This window comes from Vespula vulgaris, chromosome 9, assembly GCF_905475345.1.
Source record: "Vespula vulgaris chromosome 9, iyVesVulg1.1, whole genome shotgun sequence".
NCBI lineage: Eukaryota > Metazoa > Arthropoda > Insecta > Hymenoptera > Vespidae > Vespula > Vespula vulgaris.
The window spans coordinates 1,851,661-1,875,796 of record NC_066594.1 but is presented as its reverse complement, the minus strand read 5'-3'; the positions used below and the strand labels follow the sequence as shown (position 1 = coordinate 1,875,796).

Below are 24,136 nucleotides of genomic sequence, written 5' to 3'. Positions count from 1 at the left end.
CTCTGTCTCTGTCTCTCTCCTTCTCTTTCCATTCTATATACTCTTTTTCTTTTAGACCCTATCGCTCGGAACGTACTCGCGTATTTCATTCGTTCTTATTAGTTTTTGGCCCCGCGTGACTCCGTGCCAGAAAAATCGTCGGAGGGTAAGAAAGTGGATAGACAGAGAGGGAAAGGGAAATAGAGAAAATGTCGAGAAACTAGGAGGACCCTTCTAGGAGGAAGTTCTGCATAATACTTATTTTATGCGCGACACGGAACGCGAGAAAACGGAATAACGGACTCCGTGGATATGTGCTTCTTACGAATATTCTTCTCAAAATAAAGCAAGACTATACTACGCTTCCTACCGAATGGAAATCGAATATTTTCTCGACAGAGAGAGAGAGAGAGAGAGAGAGAGAGAGAGAGAATGCACAGTGCAATACCACTCTCGCGTTATAAGATTTTTCACCGTGTGTGAAAACACTTCAAATATATTTACGAAAAATCCTTTCATATCTTATTCCTAGGGAGAAGGGATGAAAGGATCAAGAAACTCGAAATACAGAATTATCTCGAGATTTATATTCATAATAAAATCATTTTTCCGATAATCTCGAATATCATTCGATATTAAAATCGATAACGACGAAATTATTCGCAAAAATGTCTACCCATCTAAGTTTTTTCTCTCAAAATGGAAAAAGAAAAAAAAAGAGAGAGAAAAATATGAGAAAAATAGAAAAAAAAAAAGATATTAAAAACTCGATTCGAATTTATTACATCATAACGCAAATCTCGTGATAAACTCGTAATAATTTCGAGATAGTATCTCCAACAGATTTATCACCCATACAAATACATATAAAATACCACATACGAGAGTAATGGTTCGTCATGCTCGAAAAAAGAAAAAAAAAAACGAAAAGAAACTGAGAAAAGAGTAGGGATCAGACTCGAATGATTTTTCAACGTCGCTATACCGGAAAAGAGCTAGGAAATCACGAGACTATTTTCTCTCGTTCTTTTTCCATCTATAGAGTATCTACACTCGTTTCTTTTCTTTTCTTTTCTTTTCTTTCTCTCTCTCTCTCTCCTTTTGTCCTTTTTTCTTTTTTATTCTTTTTGTTTTCCTACACGAGTCTAACGCCTATCCTCCAACTTGCAGAGGTTAACGTCTTTCCGACTACTGTTCGAAAACGGAAGGAGAGAGACGACTTCGGGGCCATCGCCGAGGTTACTGGCTTTTGACAAAAAGTGAGAAAGCGAGAAGATTGATGCCTCGGTCATCTTAGCACTTTGCCGAGTCACCGGACATTAGAGGGTCGAATAGTGCCCTCTCTTTCACTCTCTCACTCTCACGCATACATACACACACACTCTGTCTTTCTCTCTCTTATCAATTCCCTTTCCTCTCTCTCTCTCTCTCTCTGTTTCCCTTCTGTGCACGCGACGAAAGAAACAGAGTGTAAAATGCATTTAATTCGCGTATAGTAGAAACGAGGGGTGACGAGGTTCGACGTTCGAACATTAGAAAATCACCCTAACGTGATTCGTAGAGAACACGAACAACGATCTCTCTTTATCTATCTATCTATCTATCTATCTATTTATCTCTCTTTCTCCTTTTTTGTCTCTCAAATGGCTGTCAAGAGAGTTCGAGTGATTCGAAAGTTCGATAGTAAAAGTCCCTTTTATAAATTTCCTATAAGTTTCGAAAAGAAGAAAGAGACGTCAGGACTAACGACGAATACTCGTATAAATGATAATATATGCTTTTATATTTAAAGAGGAAGAAAGGAAGGAAGAAGACTACGATCGATTTTTTATCAGGATCTCTTGAATATTTTATAGATCAAGTAGATTGGACGATCTTATTACTGTCTAGTAATCAACGTCGACGAAAAGAAAACGAGAAAATGTGATCGAAGAATAGTACGAGTTTTCTTTTTTCGAACGATCACGATGGGGAGGGAGAAAAGAAAGAAAAGGAGGAACAAAAACGAAAGAAAAAGGAAAATTAATCAATAATCAAACGAATCGATCGATAGTATTATCGGTAACAAAATTTAACGAGAATGGAAAGGTACAGGTATTTAAAACACGGGCGAATTTAATTGTTGGCATGCTAAAAAAATAAAGGAAAAAAAAAAGAAAAGAAAAAAAAATCCTTAAAATCTCGAAGAAAGAAGTTTTAAAAAATTAAACGTTTGACAACGTAATAGTTTTCATGATAACGATTGGAAAAAGAACGATTATGTGTGCGAGTGTCGTTAAAAGCTCGCGCAAAAAGATATCGAAAATAGTTTCTCCTTCGAAAGGTAATTTGTTTCTATTGCCTCGGTAAGTTTAATCAAAAAAGAAAAAGAAAAGGAAGAAAAAGAAGAAGAAGAAGAAGAAGAAACTTTAGAGGAAAGGAGTGATAGAAAAAGATAGAAAGAGACAGAGAGCGAAAGAGAAAGAGAGAGAAAGAGATAGATAGATAGATAGATAGACAGATAAAATTAGAGATAGAAAGAGCGAAGTAGTTTCTCGGTAAAAAGCTCATAAATTCGAACGGGATCGTGATTGGTAATACGACTACTACCGGTCAAATGGATCCCGATTTATCTCAATTTCAACTACTTGAAATCTTTGGTCGTAAGGATTGAATAAAAGTATAAAGTCGCACGCGAGACAGATAAAACTCGTAAGGATGAAAAAGTAAACCGCGATGGATCGAATACGGAGAATACGAAGAGAGAAAAGAAGATATAAAACAGAGAGAGAGAGAGAGAGAGAGAGAGAGAGAGAAATACGAAGGGTTGAGAATATAAGCAGGGTACGATCGTCGCGATAAAGAAAAATAATTTCGAGTGATTCCGCCTGATTTTTAAAGTATCCTACCCCTACTCTCATCCCAGCCAACACTAACTCTTTCCTCTCATCTTATAACTCCTCGTAACGCGCACATACTGGGATGAATAATAAAACATGGCGAGTGTCGTTGGGAAAGAATGAAAAAAAAAAAAGAAAAAGAGAAAGAAAGAAAAAAAAAAGAAGATTCTTCGCTATAAAAGCCAAGGTTCGCAAGACTGTCACGATGAACGAAATACTACGACCACCTTTGACAGCACGTGTATATGAGAGAAATATATATATATATATATGTACCTACTATGTATTACGTATACTATATATATGACGATACGTAATGCAAGTACTCACAAGTATTCATGTGTGTGTGTGTGTGTGTGTATATATATAAAATACAATGTAAGTACGTATACATAGATTTTCCTAGGGACGATGCATGGGTGTTAATAAACGGCATCTGTCACCGAGCATTGCGTTGCATTTCGCGTTTTATGCTTTACGCTCGCTTGCTCGGTTTATGCTTCGGTTTATGCTTCACACCGAGCGTGTACGCCGACGACGGTACACGATATGAGCGCATACGTGCGCCGAACGGCCCGGCAACGTATAATACGACTCGAGAGAGTACAATTTTTCTCTCGCTAATCACACATTCGCGTCCTTCCCTATAGTCGACACTTTGTGCCACGATTTTCCCAAATGACTCTTTTTCCTTCCTGAAAAAATGAAAAAAAAAAAGACAGAGAGAGAGAGAGAGAGAGAGAGAGAGAAGAACGAAAAGGAAAAAAAAGTGAAATGAAACGAAATGAAATAAAGTGAAAAAAGGAAAGATTTTTATCTTTCCGAGTAATTCTACAAAAACCATTTTCGATCCAATCGTTAGAAGTCATGTTTCCTCATGAGCATCAAGATTATTTTATCTTTTTCATTTTATTTTCTTTCTCTTTCTCTCTATCTTTCTAAATAATCGAGCCGGAGATTTCTATAACGTTCTTCTATCACTGGTCATTTTCGTCGTTTGACATAACGATCGAACCGACTGCGTTTTATATTTTTCATTCGATCGAACACGATTCATTTTTCAACTTCTTCTTTCACTTCTTCTTCTTCTTCTTCTTCTCCTACTCTTTCTATCCTTCTCTGACCACATCATCGGGATCATCTCTCACGCGTTTACTTCGACTATCTCAGACGCAAAAAAAAATAGAAAAAAACGCAGGACTTTTGTCACTAAGTGATGTACGATCTCGAAACATAACGTCGACCAAACCCTCCTCCTATTCGTTGGTATCCTTGACCGCACATCGAGATCGAAAACAATCTAGCTTGCGTACGTCGGCTTAACGCCTCAGTTACCTCGACTTCCTCCTTCTATCATATAATCGAATTTTCTTGCGGAGGAGAAGAAAAAAAAAGTTAAGATCGAAGGATGTAGGAAGAATCTTACCGTGTTATATTACAGATATATATATATATATATATATATATATATATATATATATATAGAGAGAGAGAGAGAGAGATAGATAGATAGATAGATAGATTGATTGATAGATAAATAAGAAAAGCAAGTGTTAAACGTCTATAAATCAATTATTTATCGTGCATATATAAATCAAAAAAATTACAAAAATAAAAAAGAGAAAAGAAATCATTTCGTTTAAAAACCGACGATATTATTTATACCAATACAATCATATTATAACAAGAAATAAAATTCTTGAGATACCAAATAACAAATTAGTTCGCTTCGACAGTATAAAAGCAAATTTCGTAAGTAGAGAATTATCCGAGCTTGCGATTGTAAAGTTCCACGTTACGATTATTTATTACGGTTTTAATAATCATAATTAAGTTACTTCTAAATCGTATTAGGTCTGGACGAAGAGAAGGAGGAAGAGAGAAAAAAGAAAAATGAAAAGGAAAAAAAAAAGAAAAAAAAATGAAAGAAAGAAAATAAAGTAAAAAATATGTCGTTGTCCTCCTCGAAGAAAATTCGATTCGACGAGGTCCGGTTCTTCAATGAGAGGAGGTACGAAGTGCTTCGTTAAAAGTCAAGGACGCTTTGTAACGTGAATTTTAATCGCGACCGTGCCCTGAAATAAAACCGAGCTGTATAATATCATCGAGTCGATAGAAAGAGCAAAAGGAAGGTAAGAAGAAGAAGAAGACGAAAGAAAAAGAAATAGAGGAAAAAAAAAAGGAGAAGAGAATGAAGAATGACTATACTTGCTTATTGTTCAAATCGGCTCAAGAATTTATTACATCGAAACTCTCCCTCTGTATCTTCTCTGTCTCTTTTCTACTTTCTCTCTTTCTTTCTTTTCTTTCTTTTTTCAAAGTGCACAGACTTTTCGCCAGCTGGCATCCAGTCGAATCTATCCAGTGCATTCGTTCGTAAAATCTGATTGTAGGTTGCACCACTTGAGCGAGCCCCTTAATCCGTTTCGACCACCCCTTTAAATGCAGGCTTGCTTAAGCAACCTCGTAGCAGTAGTAGCAGTAGCATCAGCTTTCTCTTGGGTGGATTAAAAAATCAGAGAATCGTACGAGACCTATCATCCCTTTCCCTTCCCTTCTATCTCATCATCCCACCCCCATTTCGTGTTTCACGTTACGAACGAATATACCTACGTATTAAAGCTTCTTAAATCCGAAAGAAGAAAAGAGAAAGGAGAAAAGAAAAGTATAGACGGATTTCAATTTAAATCGGTCTATGTAAATAAATCAATCAATCAATCAGTAACAATAATAAGTTTATAACTCTAATCGATTTATCGATCCTTATCGAGAAAACCACGAGAATCTAATTCGTCGGAAGGTAGAAACGTAAATGCATACACAACACACGGCGTATATACATATATACGTAATACGTACGTGTATGGTCATTCGTCGGAGGTCGAGTTTTTACGAGAGGGACAAAATAAAAAAAAAAGAAAAAGAAAAAAGAAAAAAGCCGCTGTAATTCTGTAACTCGTCCAGCTCGTACATACGAGCGTGCTCGGAAACGATCGCACGTTTTAGTTCGTGCCGGTCAATCGAGCGTACGGAATGCGAACGATTACACGTCGAGGCCGAAAATTCGTGCCGCTAAAAAACAGGGGGTGGGAGTGACGAAAAAAAGAGAAAGAGGGAGAAAAAATGAGAGAAAAGAGAGAGAGAGAGAAATAAAAAGAAAGAAAAAAAAAGAAAAACAAGGCTGGCAAGGGTTGGCAGGTGAAAAAGCGCGAACTCGGTAATTAATAATTCCAACGTTGGACGCGAGCCCCCGTCGCCGGAAATTCTCTCGCGTATTCGATTCGAAAAATGCCAGTTTTGAAAAATTGTCGAACGTTGAGATAACATTGACGGAGAGGAATCGAAAGCTAGGACGATAAATGAACAATTTTAGATGCGATAAAAAGAGAGAGAGAAGAAAAAAAAACGTAATACACCAGATTTCAATAGGCTGTTTTATGAAACATCGAACGACCATAATCCAAAAATGTAACAACGAGAGTACGACGATTCTATCGAAAAAGTAATTGTGAGAGACAAAGATGAATGAATGGTTTGAATAGATAGATAGATGGATAGATATCTAGATACATAGATAGATAAATAGAGCGAGAGAGTCTACACTATCGACGCTGTTCAGCCGCGAGATATACGAACGGTCGCGTTTTAAATCAGAGTTGGGGGATGCGGATTTGCAGGTGGAGTCATGCGACAGGCATGTCGCACACGCGCGTGCGTGACCGAGCATCGAATCGTGCGATAATCCTCTGATCTTTAAAGCGAGACTCTACAAAAAAAAAAGAAGAGAGAAAGAAAGGAAGAAAAAAAGAAGAAAAAATAATACATAGGTGGAAGACGAAGCATGATTCAAAACGAAACACTATGATCATAGTACATTCTTCTAAAAGCTTATGGATGCATATTATAAAAAATAAATAAATAAATAAATAATAATAATAATAATAATTATAGGTAGGTGTTCCCGTTTGCTAAGGTGCACTTATGACCCACGTACAAGAGAGAGAGAGAGAGAGAGAAAGAGAGAGAAAGAGAGAGACCTAAATGTCTTTTCATCTCTCTCTCTGTTTCTCTCTCTCTCTCTTACACACTATACACGTGTATTCACCTCGAAGGTTCTATCTCCTTACACGAGAAGCATCTAAGGAGCTGTCCAAGGCAGTCAGAGATCGTCTCAAACATAAGTGCACTAAATCAATCCATTGTCAGGGACGACCCGAATCCATGCAGGTTGATTCATCTCGGTGTCGCAACAAAGACCTCGAAGAAGTATTTAAGTACGCTTGTATAACGTGTGTACATGTTAGTAAGTACTTACGTACATACATCTTATATATATATATATATATATATATATACATCTCGTCAGGTATAAGAGAGAAAGAGAGAGAGAGAGTACGTATGAAAATTTATGAAACATTTAAACGAGACCGAGAGAGAAAGAGAATACATACACATACATACGATAATCTTTTGACGAATCGTATACTATTAGTCAACCTTTCTTTTTCTTTTTCTTTTTCTTCTTCTTTTTCTTCTACTTCGTCTCGACCTAACTTAAGAAATTTTTCATATCTCTTTTTCTTATATTCTTTGCTATTGTCTAACAAAGACAGAAAGGGATAGAAAATATTCTTTAACGCGTATTATCTCACGCAGAATATTTCACCAAGTAGAAAAATAAAATCGTTCTCGTCGAACGCATATCGTGGCGCCCTTAATGGATTCAGAAGTGGGTACACGACGATTTCTATGAGACGTAATAATGTTACACTGATTTATCTTCGCTTTAACCCGCCGACGGGTTCGCATAACTCGGCCTCGTTGAATGCGTACGTAATATCGTTTAACCCAAGCGTTGTCGAGTTCAAGCGTATGTAAAGCTGGCGTGACGATCGTTGACGAAGCGAGAGTACCTAACGCTTGTTCGTTCGTTCGCGAATACTTTTCAACGGTAAGGTAAGGTAACCAACCAACCAACCAACCAACCAACCACGAGGCGGCCTTAAGGATCGTATAGAGAAGAGAGGTCACGGTTAAAAGAGCAACGTCTGCCATCTTCAAATCCATTTCCTTATTTATTCTACGAACACGAAAGAAACGAACGTAAAGACCGATAAATCGATATAACGATAGAGATCCAATCGATCATCAAAATTGCTTCGAACGAATGAAATTTTTTTTCTATTTATTTCGTATTGATTTTTTCCTATCTTCCCGTATAAAAAGAAAAGCAAAAAAAAAAAAATGATGATGACAGATTATGATAGATAATAATAGAGAGGAAAAAAAGCCACGAGTTCGTTCGTTCGAGGGAAAATAAAAAAAAACAGAAAGAAAAAAAAAAAACAGAAAAAAAAGCTTCTATTACTCCTCCGTGATCACATGAGCCAAAAGATTATAATGACTTTATATAAGAATCTTTGTGCGTTACGTCGGGACGTAATAAAGCAGAGTTTTTAAATAGCCACTAAAAGCAGGGAAACAGTTTCAATCATAAACGAACGTTCCCTTAAATAAGGGAAGAAGAAGAAGAAGAAGAAGAAGAGAGGTCCGAGCCCTCCCTCTATCCCTATTATCTCTTGCTATTATTTCGAGCCCCGTTCGCATTTTTTTCTTCGACTACCTTGTGTATTACCCTCGCTCACCTATCCCTTCGTCCTACCACCCCCTTAATACCTACTACTCACCCCTTCTTCTCCAACCACTTAGTTCTCTTTTTAACGATAACAATTAAAAAAAGGGGACACGGCCGATCTTTCTCTCTTTCTTTTCTCTTTGTTTCTCTCTCGAATTCACTATTATTACCAGGGTGAAGCTAATTATCACGAAGACGCTTTTATCGGCAAGCTTATCCGTTCAAACACTCCGGTAGAAACACATTTTATATTATTTTCATCTCGGAAAAATTGTTTCCTTTTGTTCTTGTCGTGAAAAGCAACTTTTTCTTTTTTCTTTTCTTTTCTTTTCTTCTTTTTTCCTTTGTTCGTAAACGAGGGATCAAAGAAACCAACTACTGACAGAGTGATTTCTTTTTTCTGAATTAATTTTTTCGAACTTTAAATAAAACTAAACGCGCGACGTAATACGTAAACTTCTTTTTTCGATCATTCATTCGTTCATTTATTTATTTTTCTTTGAATCTCCCGTTCGTTTTTTCTTTTCTTCGACTTTCATTTTACTCGTTTTCGTTTCAAACGTTTCGTGATCTTATCGAATTCAGATCGAGGATGTTCCCGAAGTAGGGGTATAGTAATCGATCGGCCTAAGGCTACGGTCTCTTCTACCTGTCCATTTGTCACGCGTCGACGAGAACTCGTTTGCAGTAGGATTCACACATATCATTAAAAGCGCGCCTCAAGCTCGTTTGCATATTATCTCGACGCGATGGTGCAATTACGCGTGGCACACGACTCGATCCGATAAGAACGAAGAGAACACCGTCGACGCTTAGGAAAAAGAGAGAGAAAGAAAGAGAAAGAAAAAGAGAGAGAGAGAGAGAGAGAGAGAGAGAGAGGTCTGTTACGTTCGCACTGTGGGAAACCCGTGACAACTGCAAATGCTAATCAAATTAGCTCATTAGGTAATTACACAGCACGGGCAAAGTTCCTATTTCTGTCGCTTTATTCTTCTTCTTTTTCTTCTTCTAACTCTTATTTCTCTCCTTTCATCTTTTAACAACATAAAGATTTCAAAACGCGTTTATACTAGCGTGTCGATAATTACGAGTAAGCGATCATTACTCGACGTTGACAACGATATAAATGAATCGATCGAGTGTCGCGAGTCTTTATGATAATTAAACAAAAAGAAAAAAAAAAAAGAAAAGGAAAGAAAAGTGACAAAAAGGAGAGAAAGAAAAAGTAAAAAAAAATGCAAGACAGATAAACAAAAACTTATTGTCGCGACGATAATTATTTAATTAAATAACACGATTAAATATTATTCTTCACGATCGAATTATCCTTCTCAACAGCTTCTCTCTCTCTCTCTCTCTCTCTCTTTCTTTCTCACGTAAGAAAAACGTTCGAACGGAGATTAAATTCCACTCGATAAGTTAGTAGTATCGTTTTCTCGAGGTAGTTCTCGACAAAATCGATAGAAAGATGAAAACAAAGAAGGAAAGAAAGAAAGAAAGAAAGAAAGAAAGAAAGAAAAAGAAAGAAGTCGTTAGAAGTCAGGAGACTTCGAAATGAAAGTACGGGAATGTTATCGCGAAACGTCTGTCGTAACAGTACAAATTCTTTTCTTTTCTTCCATGTGTAGTCTCGCAAATATTAGGGTTGGTACTATCACAGTTTCTTGCTACTCTCTACTAGTACCAATGCTACTGGTAACACCCTAATATCCCTCGACGCGTAACGATTTCATTTCTATCTATCCATCCCTCTCTCTCTCTATCTCTATCTTTATCTATCTATCTATCTATCTATCTATCTATATACACACAGCAAACGAAACCTCTTTTCGGCGTCTCATCCCAACCCGACGGAATAAACGATCAGTCACACCCTGCGACTTTTATTCCTCGCAATCATCCTCGTCTCGTAGGCCTACTTGTGCGACTCACGTTTCTCTTCCATCCTTCTTTCCTCCTTTCTTCCTCTTTCCTTCTCTTCCGTATCTCTTCCGTCTCCTGATCGAAGCGATACGAGAAGAGGACTTTATTGCTTCAACGTAAACCTCGCCTGAAAAAGGAAGATTCGATTGGTGATCGAAGAAAAAGAAAATCTTATTGCTTCAAAGTATTCGAAAGGAAATAAAGATCGGGTAATTGTCCGGACAAAGTGTTTTTCCACGATCGGATGGAGTGTGGAGAGGTGGAAGGGTGATAGTAAAAAAAAAAAAAAGAAAGAAAAACAAGGAGTAAGAGAAAAAAAAACTTCGAAGGATTTGATTCTTGAATCGAATCGATATATCACGTTATTGTTATATATTTATCTCTTATTAATGTATCGGAGTAATATCGAACGCGAATAATTTGTCGGGTTAGAGATCGATCGAGAGAATATAAACGAGAATACATTCTCTCTCTCTCTCTCTGTCTTTCTCTCCCGTCGTTTCTACTTACGTATATGGACAGTGTCCCTTTTCGTACGATTGATTGATCACCGGTAAACTACGTGTCGCCTATCTATCACAGAGTTCGTTAGAATTTCATTCGAGATACGACCGACCGATTCGTATTGGACCGGAAGGAAGAGAATGAGAGAGAGAGAGAGAAAGAGAGAGAGAGAGAGAGAGAGAGAGAGAGAGAGCGAGTGAGAGTGATAAAAATAGAGAAATAGAGAAAAAAGAAAAAAGAAAAAAGTGACTAAACGTCGTGCTAGGTCCAGAGCAAACAGGCAACGAGCAAAAGACGACGACGTCGATTTTGTAGGGATAAAAAATCGAGCAGATATCCTGCGTGCCCGTTAACTCGACCAAGGAACAGTAGAAAAGGAAAGTAGACGAGAGGGTGGAGAGGGTGGAGAAAGTGGAGGAAGAAGAGGTGGTGGAGGAGAGATGGAAATCTATTTTTTAAGGCTTTGTGTGTCTCCATCGACGTAGGAAAATGAAACCGGTAATGCGACGGCATTGATAGATTCAACGCTATTCGCGAAATGGCTGGATTATGCGCGGCATAAATACGCAATTTCGTTCCCGAATACCATCGCTTTTCCCCCATTGGGAATCGCCGGTTCGCTCGGCGGCCCTCGAATTAACAAATTACGTTTTCCGTCGAATACGAACAGACAGGAAAAATGTCAAGTTGATAAAGACCATCTCTCTCTCTTTCTCTATCTATCTATCTATTTATCTACCTATCTATCTATCTATCTATCTATCTATCTATCTATCTGTCTGTCTATCTATCTATCTATCTATCTCTCTCTTCAAACGAACGAACGAACGAATTAACGAATGGATTTAATTAATAAAACACAAATTCTTTTTCATTCTTTTTTCTCTTTCCCTCTCTCTCTCTCTCTTTCACACATACATACATACATACATACATACATACATACATACATACATACATACATACATACATACATACATACATACATACATACATACATACATACATACATACATACATACATACATACATACATACATACATACATACATACATACATACATACATACATACATACATACATACATACATACATACATACATACATACACTTATATAGATTTCGAATAAAAGAAGAGAAAGGAGAAAGTACATTTTCGATAAAAAAAAAAAAAGAGAGAAAAAAGAGGAAGAGAAAGAAAAGAAAAAAATATTAGCCGAGTTTGTTCAATACATCCGCATACCCTTCGATAATCCGAGGGAAAAAGGTCAAAAGAATACATATCATCCCTTCTCTCCCCTAAACGATCAAAAAGAGCCCTGGTTGGCTCGTTTTATAATTATCCTCGAACGAGTCGTCGCGAAAAGCCACCCCGCTGATCACGAACTACCGTACGAAAAAGAAATCATGACGTCGGCCATTGTATCGCGTTATGTTGTTAGCATTCACTCTCTCTCTCTCTTTTTCATTCATGCATTCATTGAGCATACGAACGCACCCTTACGTATCCCTCTATATATATAGTGATTCCCTATTATCTCTTCTCATGTCTTTTTGGCTCATTTTTCTTCTTTTTTCTTTTTTTTTTTTTTTTTATTCCGATATATACATAAACGTGTTCAGCCGCGTTTAGAGATATCGGAATTCCACTTCCGGTGGTGAACTCACCACCACCTGGTATCACACCACGACGTTCGACGAACCGTGATGAGTATTACCAAGGAAGGAACGATTGCGTTACGTTTAGTTTTTACCCTCGCCATATTTTTCTATCTTTTGCGCGTTTCACCCTCTTGAAAGAGAGAAAATAAATATAAAAAAAAAAAAGAGAAAGAAAGAAAAGAAAAGAAAGGGAATGATCTATAAAATTATCCGCTTCCCTTTCGTCTCCTTAATCATTCTTCTTCTTGTTTTTCTTCCCTTTTCTTTTAAATATTTGTTTATATATACACGTTTTTTTTTATAGACAAGTATAATATCATACTACCCGTGTAATTAAGTTTCATTAAATCAAATCATATCGCTACTGACGACATTGTAAAATGAGCATGATCAAGTTCGGAGGAAGATCAATTATCTCTCTCTTTTTTCTCTCGTTATTCATTTTGTATTGCTTTTAATTTCCTATAAATCCATTCACCAATCCCCGTTCATATTTTTCACCATCAACTAGACGATTTTTTATAAATCAAAAAAAAAAAAAAAAAGAAAGAAAGAAAAAAGAAGGAAAAGAAAAGAAAGACTTACGACTAACTCCTCCTTCGGTTGCATTTTAATTTTGTCTTTTTTCTTCCTTCTCTTTCTTTCCTTATTTTTTTTTTTTCTTCTCTTTGAAAATTCCTTTTGATTATTTATCGTTGGCATAAAAGCACGGATTACCGACGATCCCAACTCCATAAATTAATAAGCTAAAACAGGTAGTATAGCCTGAGGTCTCCAAGATGGTATACGCCTCGACAAATTGGTCTCGGTAAGGATCGAAGAGTCGTGGTATTCTTCGTAACGCTGTTTTTATGGATGGAGAATATCCATGGAGAAAGAGAGATAGAAAGAGATAGATAGATAGATAGATAGAAAGAGAAAGAGAAAAAGAAAGAAAGAAAGAGAGAGAGAGAGAGAGACTCCAAGTAAACGCGATATCTCTCGCTTGGATTTATGCGAGCCGGTTATGGTCGTTGAATCTAAACCACTAGAGCTAGTCCCCGGCCGTAAAGTCAAGATAATTAAATTATGGGAATAAAAAGTGAGAAAGAAGGAGAGCCAAGGGTGAGGTAGCTACGAGTAAGCAAGTAAGAAAGGAAGGAAATAGATATGAGGAAGACAGAGAGAAAGAGAAAGAGAAAGAGAAAGAGAAAGAGAGAGAGAGAAAGAAAAATAATAAGAAGACCAGACACTCGATTCAAATCGACAGAGACGTCGAGAAGAAAAATCGTAAAAGCAGTCCGACCGACAAATCTGTATAATGTTTCGCGAGTTTTATCGCCTCGCGCCCCCTGCGATACTAAAAACACACGCTCTCCCTTCTTCCTGACTTCCTTCTCCTCCCTCTCTCTCTCTCTCTCTCTCTCTCTCTCTCTTTATCGCTATCTTTCTATCTTTCTATCTTTCTCCAACACAGATACGAGAATACCAACGCACAGAATCGTGAGAACACGACTCGAACGAATTTCGAAATGGAAATGAAAGATTTTATATCCGAATCCAAAGATTCGAGCTTCGAGAGGAAAAGGAAGGGTGTAAAAGGATGGGATAGGGTAGGATAGGGTAGGACAGGAAGAGGATAGGGACTGTTCGAAGGTTTACTCGAAAAGGTAAAAAGCTTTACAACGAAAACGTAAGTCGATACGCTACTACTGTCGATCGTAAGTAAGTACTATAAGTCATGCTTTATGTCCCAGATCTAAGAATTCGCATATAGTATAGGTATATTATGGCTATGGTTATGGTGTTTTCCACGTTCTATGTTCCGCTAACATTCGGTAGTTTCGTCGTATAAGGTCGATCGATACTCGTATTTCTAAATGTTCAACTTGTAACGTTGTTTAATAATATATAAGAATATCTAACGTCATATATTTGATAACATACAACGTCTACGTTTTATGATTTCATGAAATAAAAAAGAAAAAAAAATCGGAACGATGATTGCAATCGTATATCGTTATGATAATATCTCGTATGAAAAAATGTAAAATAATATATCGTATGATTATAATCCTTCTACAAAAATAATATCTATATAAATTATTATGAAAATCTTTCTAAAACTTCTAAATATTCAACACATAATACTTCGTTATTTGATGTTAATATTTAATTAATTATTAAGATTAATATTTAAGATTGATTAATCTTATTTAACGATATATAAGAATATATAACATCATTAATTTCATAGTTAACATACAACACTTACGTTTTATAATTTTATGGAAAAAAAAAATAAAAACGTATAAGATAATCATATATCTTTATGATAATTATATCCATACGAATTATTATGAAAATCGTGCGGCTCGAGCTTCGAAAATACATCCGAAAAGTAGGACAGACGGTGATGACCGTAGTTTGACCATAACGCTTGATATCAGACGACTGGAGTACTTTGAGATGACTGGACTAACTAATCTCGTCACGTAGTGCCATAATCGTTCTAGGTCGCTCGCGTTAATCAAGTTCCGAAAATACAGGAATGGCCGGAGGTGTAATTTCACCCTTATATACGGGTGTTAAAGCTCGCCGGAATGGCACCCCATGCATAACGCTTCTCTTTATCTATCCATCTCACTCTCACACTCTCACTCTCTCACTCTCTCTCTCTCTCTTTCTCTCTGTCTCTCTCATTTACTTTAAGTACATGGAGCACTATCCTACTCTCTCATGCTTGTTCTTAGCGTCTCTAGTCGTAGACTCCACCCACTCGTAACTAGTGCAGGTAATATGTATATATATATATATATACATGTGTATATATATATATACCTATATAAGTATGTGTAACTATATCGTAAAGCATACGACGAAGGTATTAAATCTTCCAAACTAAATGGGACAAGAGAAACTTACGCTAAATCGTTGGCCCATTCGCTAGATAAAGTATATACCTATTCGAAAAGCTAGAAAGCTTTATGCGTGCTACTTCTAGGACGAGAAAAAGTAAAAAGAAATTTAAAAAAAAAAAGGAGAAAGAATAAAAAAAAAAAAACGAGCAGAAACGTATCGTTTATCTAGAAAGACTATAACTCTACCAATGCACCATCTTTTCCCTCAGTAGATATACATTTCATGGCGATGGGAAAATAGCCTCTAGACGCGTTAACCTATAATCTCGTGAGAATACGTCACTCTATAGTTCACCTCACAAAATTGCTACATGTGCGTGTGCGAATATACGTTTGTCTGTGTATACGCGTGAACGTTGTTCTTGTGAGATCACTACCGACAACGTATTCGTTAAAAAAAGAAAGAAAAGCAAAGGTAATAACGATATACGATAGCTATGAATATCGAAAAGGTACGAAGCTAATGTAATCGATTATTTCGAGAATCCCTCTCTCTCTTACCTTCTTGTCTAACTACTTGTTTTACAAAAGAGAGTAAGAGAGAGGAAGAGAGAAAGAGAAAGAGAAAGAGAAAGAGTAAATCGAACCCTCTCTTACCTTTTTTTACGAAAGACTAACATCTCTTACGGACGATCGGCTTTTAATAACTACCGCCATTTTGTCGGATTATCTTGTACTAAGAAGAAAAAAAAATGAGAAAAAAATAAAAATAAAAAAAAGAAAGAGATAGAGAGAAAATCTGTGTAGGAAGGAAGATAGGTAGGTAGGTAGGTATAGGTAGGTAGATAAATAGATAGAGGGAGGAAAAGGGGTGAAATGTTTTGTGTTCGCATAGCCTTTAAATCCCAACTTTAAATTCATTTCGCACCGACGATCGACTCGCCATTGTCCTCGCATCTGTTCCTCCGGTCTTTCTCATCCGCAGGGTTTAGCTTAGGAATTAGGGGTCGGTACTCGATTTCATTATCGGTGTAATTTTAAAGTGGCTGTCAAGGGGTTGGTAGCGCTAGCTTTTGACGCTTCCTTGACTGACGGAAAGGGTCGTTGTTCTTCTATCTATCTTTCTTTCTTTCTCTCTCTCTCTCTCTCTCTCTCTCTCTCTCTCTCTCTCTCTCTGTCTTTGTTTCTCTTTCTATCTCTTTCAGATTCTCAAGCTGAATCATCGTTTAAAACATTTCGTTCCGCACGAATGAATGAACGGACATATGACAGAATGAACGCGCGAGGAGTTCAAGATCGAATCCAGAATCAGCTTTTACTAAATTAATATTGTAGTACCCTTTCTCGTATTCGTCGATATAAAACGTATAATTGGTGATACGTAACAACGTAAAATGATGAAATAAGAAAATCGATGAAATCGTTGATCGTTAGACGAGCCGTTGATCGGCCTGATCTTAAACGGAGAGAACTTAGCCGTCTTCTTTTCGAACGTCTCCTAGGGAGCATCAAATAATACGTTAGATTAAGTACAAGTGTTCACGAGCAAACAATCCGGCGACCCTAAATCCTCTCGTGAATAGCTCGCCTGTTCGACGGTAGAGACTCTTACACACAAATAAATGCATACGTACGTACGTATATACACAGATACACACACACACAAGTGTGTATATATATATATATATATATATATATATATATGCATAAGGAAGTAACCTATAAACGTCCTATGAATTCCCGATGGTGGTCCTTTTGGTAGACACAATGCACACACCATAGCAATCGTTGTTGTCGTCGTTGTTGTCGTCGCAGTCGTTCAATGTCCGCCATAGATCATAAATAAATTTGTGGAAGATATTCCTGGCTTCTACAGGAGCTTGTTATTTTCACACTCATACCAAAAGAAACCATCGGTTGGACCAAGCAGAGTGAGAAAGAGAGAAAGAGAGGGATAAAGAGAGGAACAGGAAGGGAGAGAGGGAAGGAGAGAAAGATCAGAAAAAAAGTCCATTGAAGAAGGCCGTAGGGATGAAAAAAAAAAAGAAAAAAAGAGGAGAAAAAAAGGCGAAGCCACCCTCCTGCGCTGACATAACAAGCAGCAGTACAGGGAACGAACGAGAGGACGAGGGAGGAGGGAGGGATCGAGCAATCTCTCCCTTTGAAGCTTTACCAAAGAAGGATCGGAGGCGATCCTTGCCGCCTATGTCTGTAACTGTGCTTATACCTATACCTATACCTATACCTATACCTATACCTGTGCCTGTTCCTGTGCCTGTGCCTGTGCCTGTGTCTCGTGTTTACGACGACACCATATCCAACGGAAAATGAAATCGACACAAAATTGACCATCGCGTGTCTATTGATAAACGATATACCACCAACCAAAAATTATCCTCCTCTTCCGTTTCGGCTTACTTCTCTCCATTTATGTTCGTGCCTTATGGCTGATCGAGAGCGTCCGGATTGGGAAAGTAGATCGCTTGAAATAACATCGAGAGGGCAATGTCGAGAGGAAAAGAGTAAGAGATTGAAGGAGAGAAAAAGAGAGAGAAAGAAAGAGAGAAAGTCCTTCCTCTTCTAGAGCTTCGAGAGCACTAATGTCTAGACAATATTTGTCTTGACCCGGGTAAGAAAATAATAAGCGACGAAAGAGGGATGTGTGCTTATATATATTCTATATACACGTGTGTGTATGTGTGTGTATATATATATATATATAAATATATATAGGTAGCTACAGATATCGGAGTACGGAGGTCATAACGGAGTTATGAGCTGTGAGGTAGTTAAAGTTTTCAACTGCCAAGCACCCTATATACCCTCCCTCTCCTCCTCCTATTCCTCTCTCTTCTTCCTTCCTTTCTCACTCACTCTCCTATATCGCCATTTTCGGCACTGTCGGCAGTGCAAAGCTCGTTCGTTACGTGTTTCGCGCTAAATTTGTTCGATATCTTCGAGGAGTACCGTAAATCCGGATATACCCGAGGAAATTGCCGTTCTTCGCCATTGGTTTGCTACTGCTACTGTTACTACTTCGCTTTCTCTCTCTATCTCTCTGTTTCTTTTTTTTTTAGCTTCTGACGTGAATTAAAGGAAATAAAAAAATAACAAAATGAAAGAAAAGTAAAAAATGAAGCATGAGTAAACGATACGAACCATACTTCATAACACGGATCATTTCGTGACGCCATTAATAGAAACGCTATCAAAAAAAAAATTTCAAATACGTTTTATCAATGACTTATCAATGAATTTTCAATAATTTATTAAACGAAAAAGTCAATATATCGTATCGAACATTTTTACTGAAACGAAGTACCGTCATTATTATTTACTATCCTAATGATCTGATCGTTATCAATCAAGGTATATTCGAGATAACACATTAGAAAGAGAAAAAGAGAGATAGAGAGAGAAAGAGAAGTATACAATAATTTTAACTCGAAACACCCCACATAGAACGAAAACTATTGACCGAATCGTGCCACAAGTTTGAAAACGTGCTCGGTTAGGCTTCGTGCCGTTTCCCTACGCTCGTCTCTTACCCCTCTATCCTAACCCGCCCCTCCACACACACCCCTCTTCCTCTTCGTTCTCCCAATTCCATCCCCCTACTCTTTCAGCCACCACTAATGACAACACCGGGGTGCTTCGGCCCCTATCATAATTCGCAGCTTCTGCTTTTCTCTCGAGGGTTGTTGACACAATGCGGGCGCCTTACCGCAGTCCCATTCGTGCCTAAGACCGTCGAATATCAATAACGATAGACAGATAGAGAATAAAAGAGAAAGAGAGAGAAAGAGAAAGAAAGAGAAAAGAGAAACGTAAGCGAAAGGAAGAAAAGAATCTCATCGTTCGAAGGATAAAACGTACACGTCCACTAAAATTCGAAGGCACATCGTTTGGAAAGTGATCCTACGGGAACCCAACGCTCGTGACAGGATCAAAGGGAACGTTTTGTCCTAATGATGGTCGAACTCTCTTTCTTTATCTCTTTTCTCTCTCCTTCTCTTTCTTTCTCTTTATCTCGCTATTTTTTTCTTTTTTCTTTCTCGCAGGAGAAGTAGCCGCGGGGCTTCGTTCACAATATCGTGCGTTAAATCAAATCGAGAGTCCCGCTTGTGGAAAAAGGAAAGAGAAGAAAAAAGAAAGAAATATCGGCAAAGATCGTTTGCTCGTCACGAAAAATAACAAGCCCATATATCCGGTGTCATTTAATTCTCGCGAATCAAGTGACGATTTAGCTGATAAAAGAAATTATTATTCGCGCCGTTGTATCTGAAATATATTTTATACTTTTCGTTGATTCGATAAAATTCGTAATTCTTCGCTCGAAGCTTGATTATATATCAATTCGATTGAAGTATTTCAACTCTTTCTCTCTTTCATCTATCCCTTTATTTATCTTTCTTCTCTCTTTAGCGAGATATTTTAGATTCATTACCATTAGAATTTATACGAGGTCCAATGTAAACGAGAGAAAAGAGAAAGAGAAAGAGGAATGGATAGAGATAGAGATAGATAGAAACAGAGACGGAGACAGAGACATCGAACAGAAATTCGCGTAGGAGCAGCTGCGATAATGATTACGATTCTCCTTACCCTAAAAACGATGCCTCGTACAACACTTGTCGACTCGCGAACAATTAATCTAAATGTCACCGAGAGTTAATTTATACCGTTCTACGATCGTATATCAAGTACTATCTTCTTTGGATATTCTCCAGGGATATATATATATATATATACGTATGTATGTATGTATATATGTATAAAGCATATCCCGTTAACCAGACAACTCTGCTTTTATCGACCCTTAGACCAGGAGCTTCCTCCTATCGTTACCTTCGTAGCTTTCGCGTCAAGGTTGTTTCACGGTTTAATTACTTTCAGGAAAATACGGAGGGAGAGAGATAGAGAAAGAGAAAGAGAAAAAGAAAGAGAAAGACAGCGTTCGCACTTGTACACGACGATGCACGACATTCTCAATCCAAGAGAGTTTATTGGATCTACTATTAGACTCGAATGTTAGGCCGTTAGGCCAGAAAGAAGTCAAATGGAGAAGGAACGAATATTATTACGCAGTGCAGTCCAGAAAATGAAATAGACCGTACAAAACGAATCCAACCCGTTCAAGTTTTTTATCACGGTAGGGACATTAGAACCGTGTCATTGAAAAACGTCGAGTAACCGTAGGAACAGCTTCTCGTTTCTCAACGTTTGGATGAAATATATCGTAGAGATAGAGATAGAGATAGAAAGAGAGGCCAGAAGCACCTACTAACGTCCGGAATGAATAAACGTTGGAAAAAATAAAACGAAAGAAAACAGAAAAAGAAACGCAAAGAAAAATTGTCATAATTTCTAATTCAAACACCATCGTGTGTGTATGTGTGTATATATATATATATATACATACACCGTATAATATCGTCGTCGTATATTCTAATTAACGCAACCGGCAATGTAGGAAAAACGATCGTTTAAAATTCACTAGAACGCTAACGGGACAGAGAATATCATCTTCATAAAACTCACTAACGATCCTGAAGCTAGGAACCTTTTACTTCATATAACCAACTCGTTGCAACTTTAAATACTTCCGAATCGTTGTGTTAATATTTATCCGTCAAATCGTATCTCTCTCTCTCTCTCTTTGTTTCTTTCTTTCTCTCTATTTATCTGCCTTTATCTTTCTGTCTTTCTCTCTGGATCTCCTACAAGTTTTATTACCTGAATTATTATTACGTCGCCTAACAGTAAAAGAGCGAAAACGACGCGTGTCAAGCGAGAAAACGAGGCACCTACGGACCAATCGAAACGCGCTATTTCATTGGATCACGATTTCGCATACGGGAGTAGGGACATTAACGATAAACCTTCGGCTCGTGTAATTGTAAACAGAGGGTACTTTACGCGACGATAAATCCTTCTACGTTGAGCGTTACGTTCTCGTCGTTCTCGTTACTTTATTCCATTTGATTAATTCCGTACAATAAAACTACCATAAAAAAGAGAGGGGAAGAGAGACACAGACAAAGAAAGAGAGAGGAAAAAAAAAACAAGAGATTCAAACGATGCAATTTCAACGATCTTACGGAAGAAGCAACGTTTTTCAGTCTGAACGTGGCTACGTTCAAAAAAAAAAAAAAAAAAAAATTCATGGGACTTGCTTTACCCTTCCTTACCATGGTGCCAGAAGCCAAGGATAAAGTCGTAATTTTAACGGTGTAGCAAGACTCGCATTCCGATAGCGACTTAACTCTATCTATCTATCTATCTATCTATCTATCTATCTATCTATCTATCTATCTATCTATCTCTACTTCTATCTCTATCTCTCTTTCCTTTATGTTTCTTTCCTTGAGTTTTCTCTATTCGATCGTCGTTCTCATCGTTACGCCTTTTCCTTCTTCTTTTTCTTCTCTAATACATCCAACCCTTCCTCCCTCCCTCCTCCTCCTCCTCCTCCTTTCCTCCCGAGTCTTCCTTTCCGCTCAGTCGCAATAAAAATTTTTTTTTCTTTCTATCTTTCTTCTCTTTTTCTCCCTCCTCTCCTCACCCATCTCCTCCCCAGCACCCTCCTCCTCCTCCTCCTCCTCCTACCTCACTTACACGAGATATACTCAGACACGTAAGACTCGATGAAGATATTAAACCTCCCCGGAGCAAATATTTCTAATTGCTTTGGCAGTATCTCGTACGGACGAGGAGTTAGTTTCATAAAATCTTTATTATCCTGATATTTAGAGTTCCAGCACCAATGGCGGAAGACGGTACAGATCGTAAGATGGATTTCGTGGCTTCCTATCGTACCATAGAACGTCTTTCTCTCTCTCTCTCTCTCTCTCTCTCTTTCTCTCTTGTAAGTAATATCGATCCGTGTGCATCTCCTTCTTCTTCTTCTTCTATTTTTTTTTTTTTTCTTTTACGAACAACGTTCGGTAAATGGTAAGTATACTGTTATTCCCCGTTATTAATCACGTCGGATATAGTTACGTGTCTCGTCGTTAACCCCATCCCCTTATCAACTTGCTACTACTTTCCCTTATTGTCTCGACATAAACTTTTATTCATTTATGCGAGTTACTTAGCGTTTTATTAACGTTACCGTTCTTAAACGGCAAGTGCAATTAATTAAGTGAGTTTTATTAATCATTCGGAAATCTTTACGTAATTTCATGGTAATCAAATCGTCATAGCAATTGATACGATTTTTTTCCTTTTCTTTTCTTTTTTGCTTGGTAAGAAAAATGTTATCCATTGAATATCGGTCAACGAGTAATGGAAAATTATTGCGATATGTTATTACTGCATTAGAAATGACTCATTTAGACGTTTTTATTTGTACAAATAAAATAAATAATAAGCAAAAAGAAAAAAGAAAGTATCGTAATACACTTCTTACCATAGATATATTAATTTGTAAAATAAATATATATATATATATATATAAATAGTGCTTGTGTTTTACGTATATTATGAAAAAGAAAAGAAAAAAAGACAATTATTCTCATCGCTTTAATACTTATTTTAAAACTTTAAAAAAAAAAGAAAAGAAAAGAAGAAAAATATCGATACGCGCTCATAGATATTTATTATCTATATATTAATTTCTAAAATAAATAGATATACCAAAACTGTTTAAGTTTAACTCGTAACTTTAAACGGCACAAAGAGTAATCGCGATAATCACCCATGGTATTTCGTAAATACAGAAACTAAACGATCTCCCACCGTCACACCTACGCTCTAAGCGAGTAGACCAAGTCTCGAAAAGCGTTAAAATATGTTCGAACGTTTATTCTTAGATCGGCGATAAGCGATGCGAGCATGCTCGTCGCACGTGCTTCGAGTGTATGGTACTTAATTAAATTAAAAGAAGAGAAGCCTTTGAAAGAGAAATGTGGCAGAGTATAGTCAGTCTCATCGAACGATCGGTTAAAAGAATAAAAAAAATAAAAAAATAAAAATAAAAATAAAAAACATAAAAGAAAGAACGAGAGACAGAGAGAGAGAGAGAGAGAGAGAGAGAGAGAGAGAGAGAGAGAGACAGAGAGGAGAAAAAAATATCGAAAGTATTTACAAAGAGAGATATATCGAGTTACAGACAATGCATACGATTGTTTCGATCATGGTCGCGCGGTTAGGCTCGTTACCGTCGTGTCTTTCATTGTGTCGTTCATAAATCGTCAGCATTTTTTGTCTCCTTCTGTAGAACTTCGTCAAACTAACGCGTACCTACGTAATTACGTAGTATATAAGTTCCGTGCATGTATTTATGTAATATACCGACGAAAGAGACGAACGTGTCGACGCATTCAGTCCGGTATCGTGAAAGAGAGCCGCAAAAAGAAGAGAAATGTCGGCACAGTTAACTTTTATTGCTTATAAAAGCTCGCAATATTATTATACCGTGCACCAAAGTAAATAAGTTTTATCCAACCCTCCCACCACTCCATGAAACCTTGATTCTTTAACGAATTCGAGGTACACCATTTGCTCTCTCTCTCTCTCTTTCTCTCTTTATCTTTTTCTCATACGCACAGAGAGATATATACACATAGATAGATACATACATACACTTCTCTCATTTTCAAGAGCGAAGAAACTTCTTCCTTATCAATCTAATACATTTCATATTTTACGATTCCTTTCTGAGAAAAGAGAAGAGACTCTTCTTTAGAGTCCCTTTTATATATCGGACTGC

At 37.3% G+C, this 24,136-nt stretch overlaps 1 long non-coding RNA gene across 9 annotated transcripts in view; it reads right to left on the bottom strand.

The window, feature by feature from the left end:
* The window catches only part of LOC127066279 (uncharacterized), a 65,129-nt gene that overhangs the window by 24,870 nt on the left and 16,123 nt on the right, over nt 1–24,136 (bottom strand). For 2 of the 9 annotated variants that reach the window (XR_007782342.1, XR_007782334.1), the window contains exon 3: nt 10,426–10,543. This is a non-coding gene — a long non-coding RNA (uncharacterized LOC127066279). Of the gene's footprint in view, nt 1–6,963; nt 7,138–10,304; nt 10,544–24,136 lie in introns of all 9 variants that reach the window. The other 7 variants (XR_007782338.1, XR_007782337.1, XR_007782341.1 and 4 more) reach the window with 5 other exon arrangements.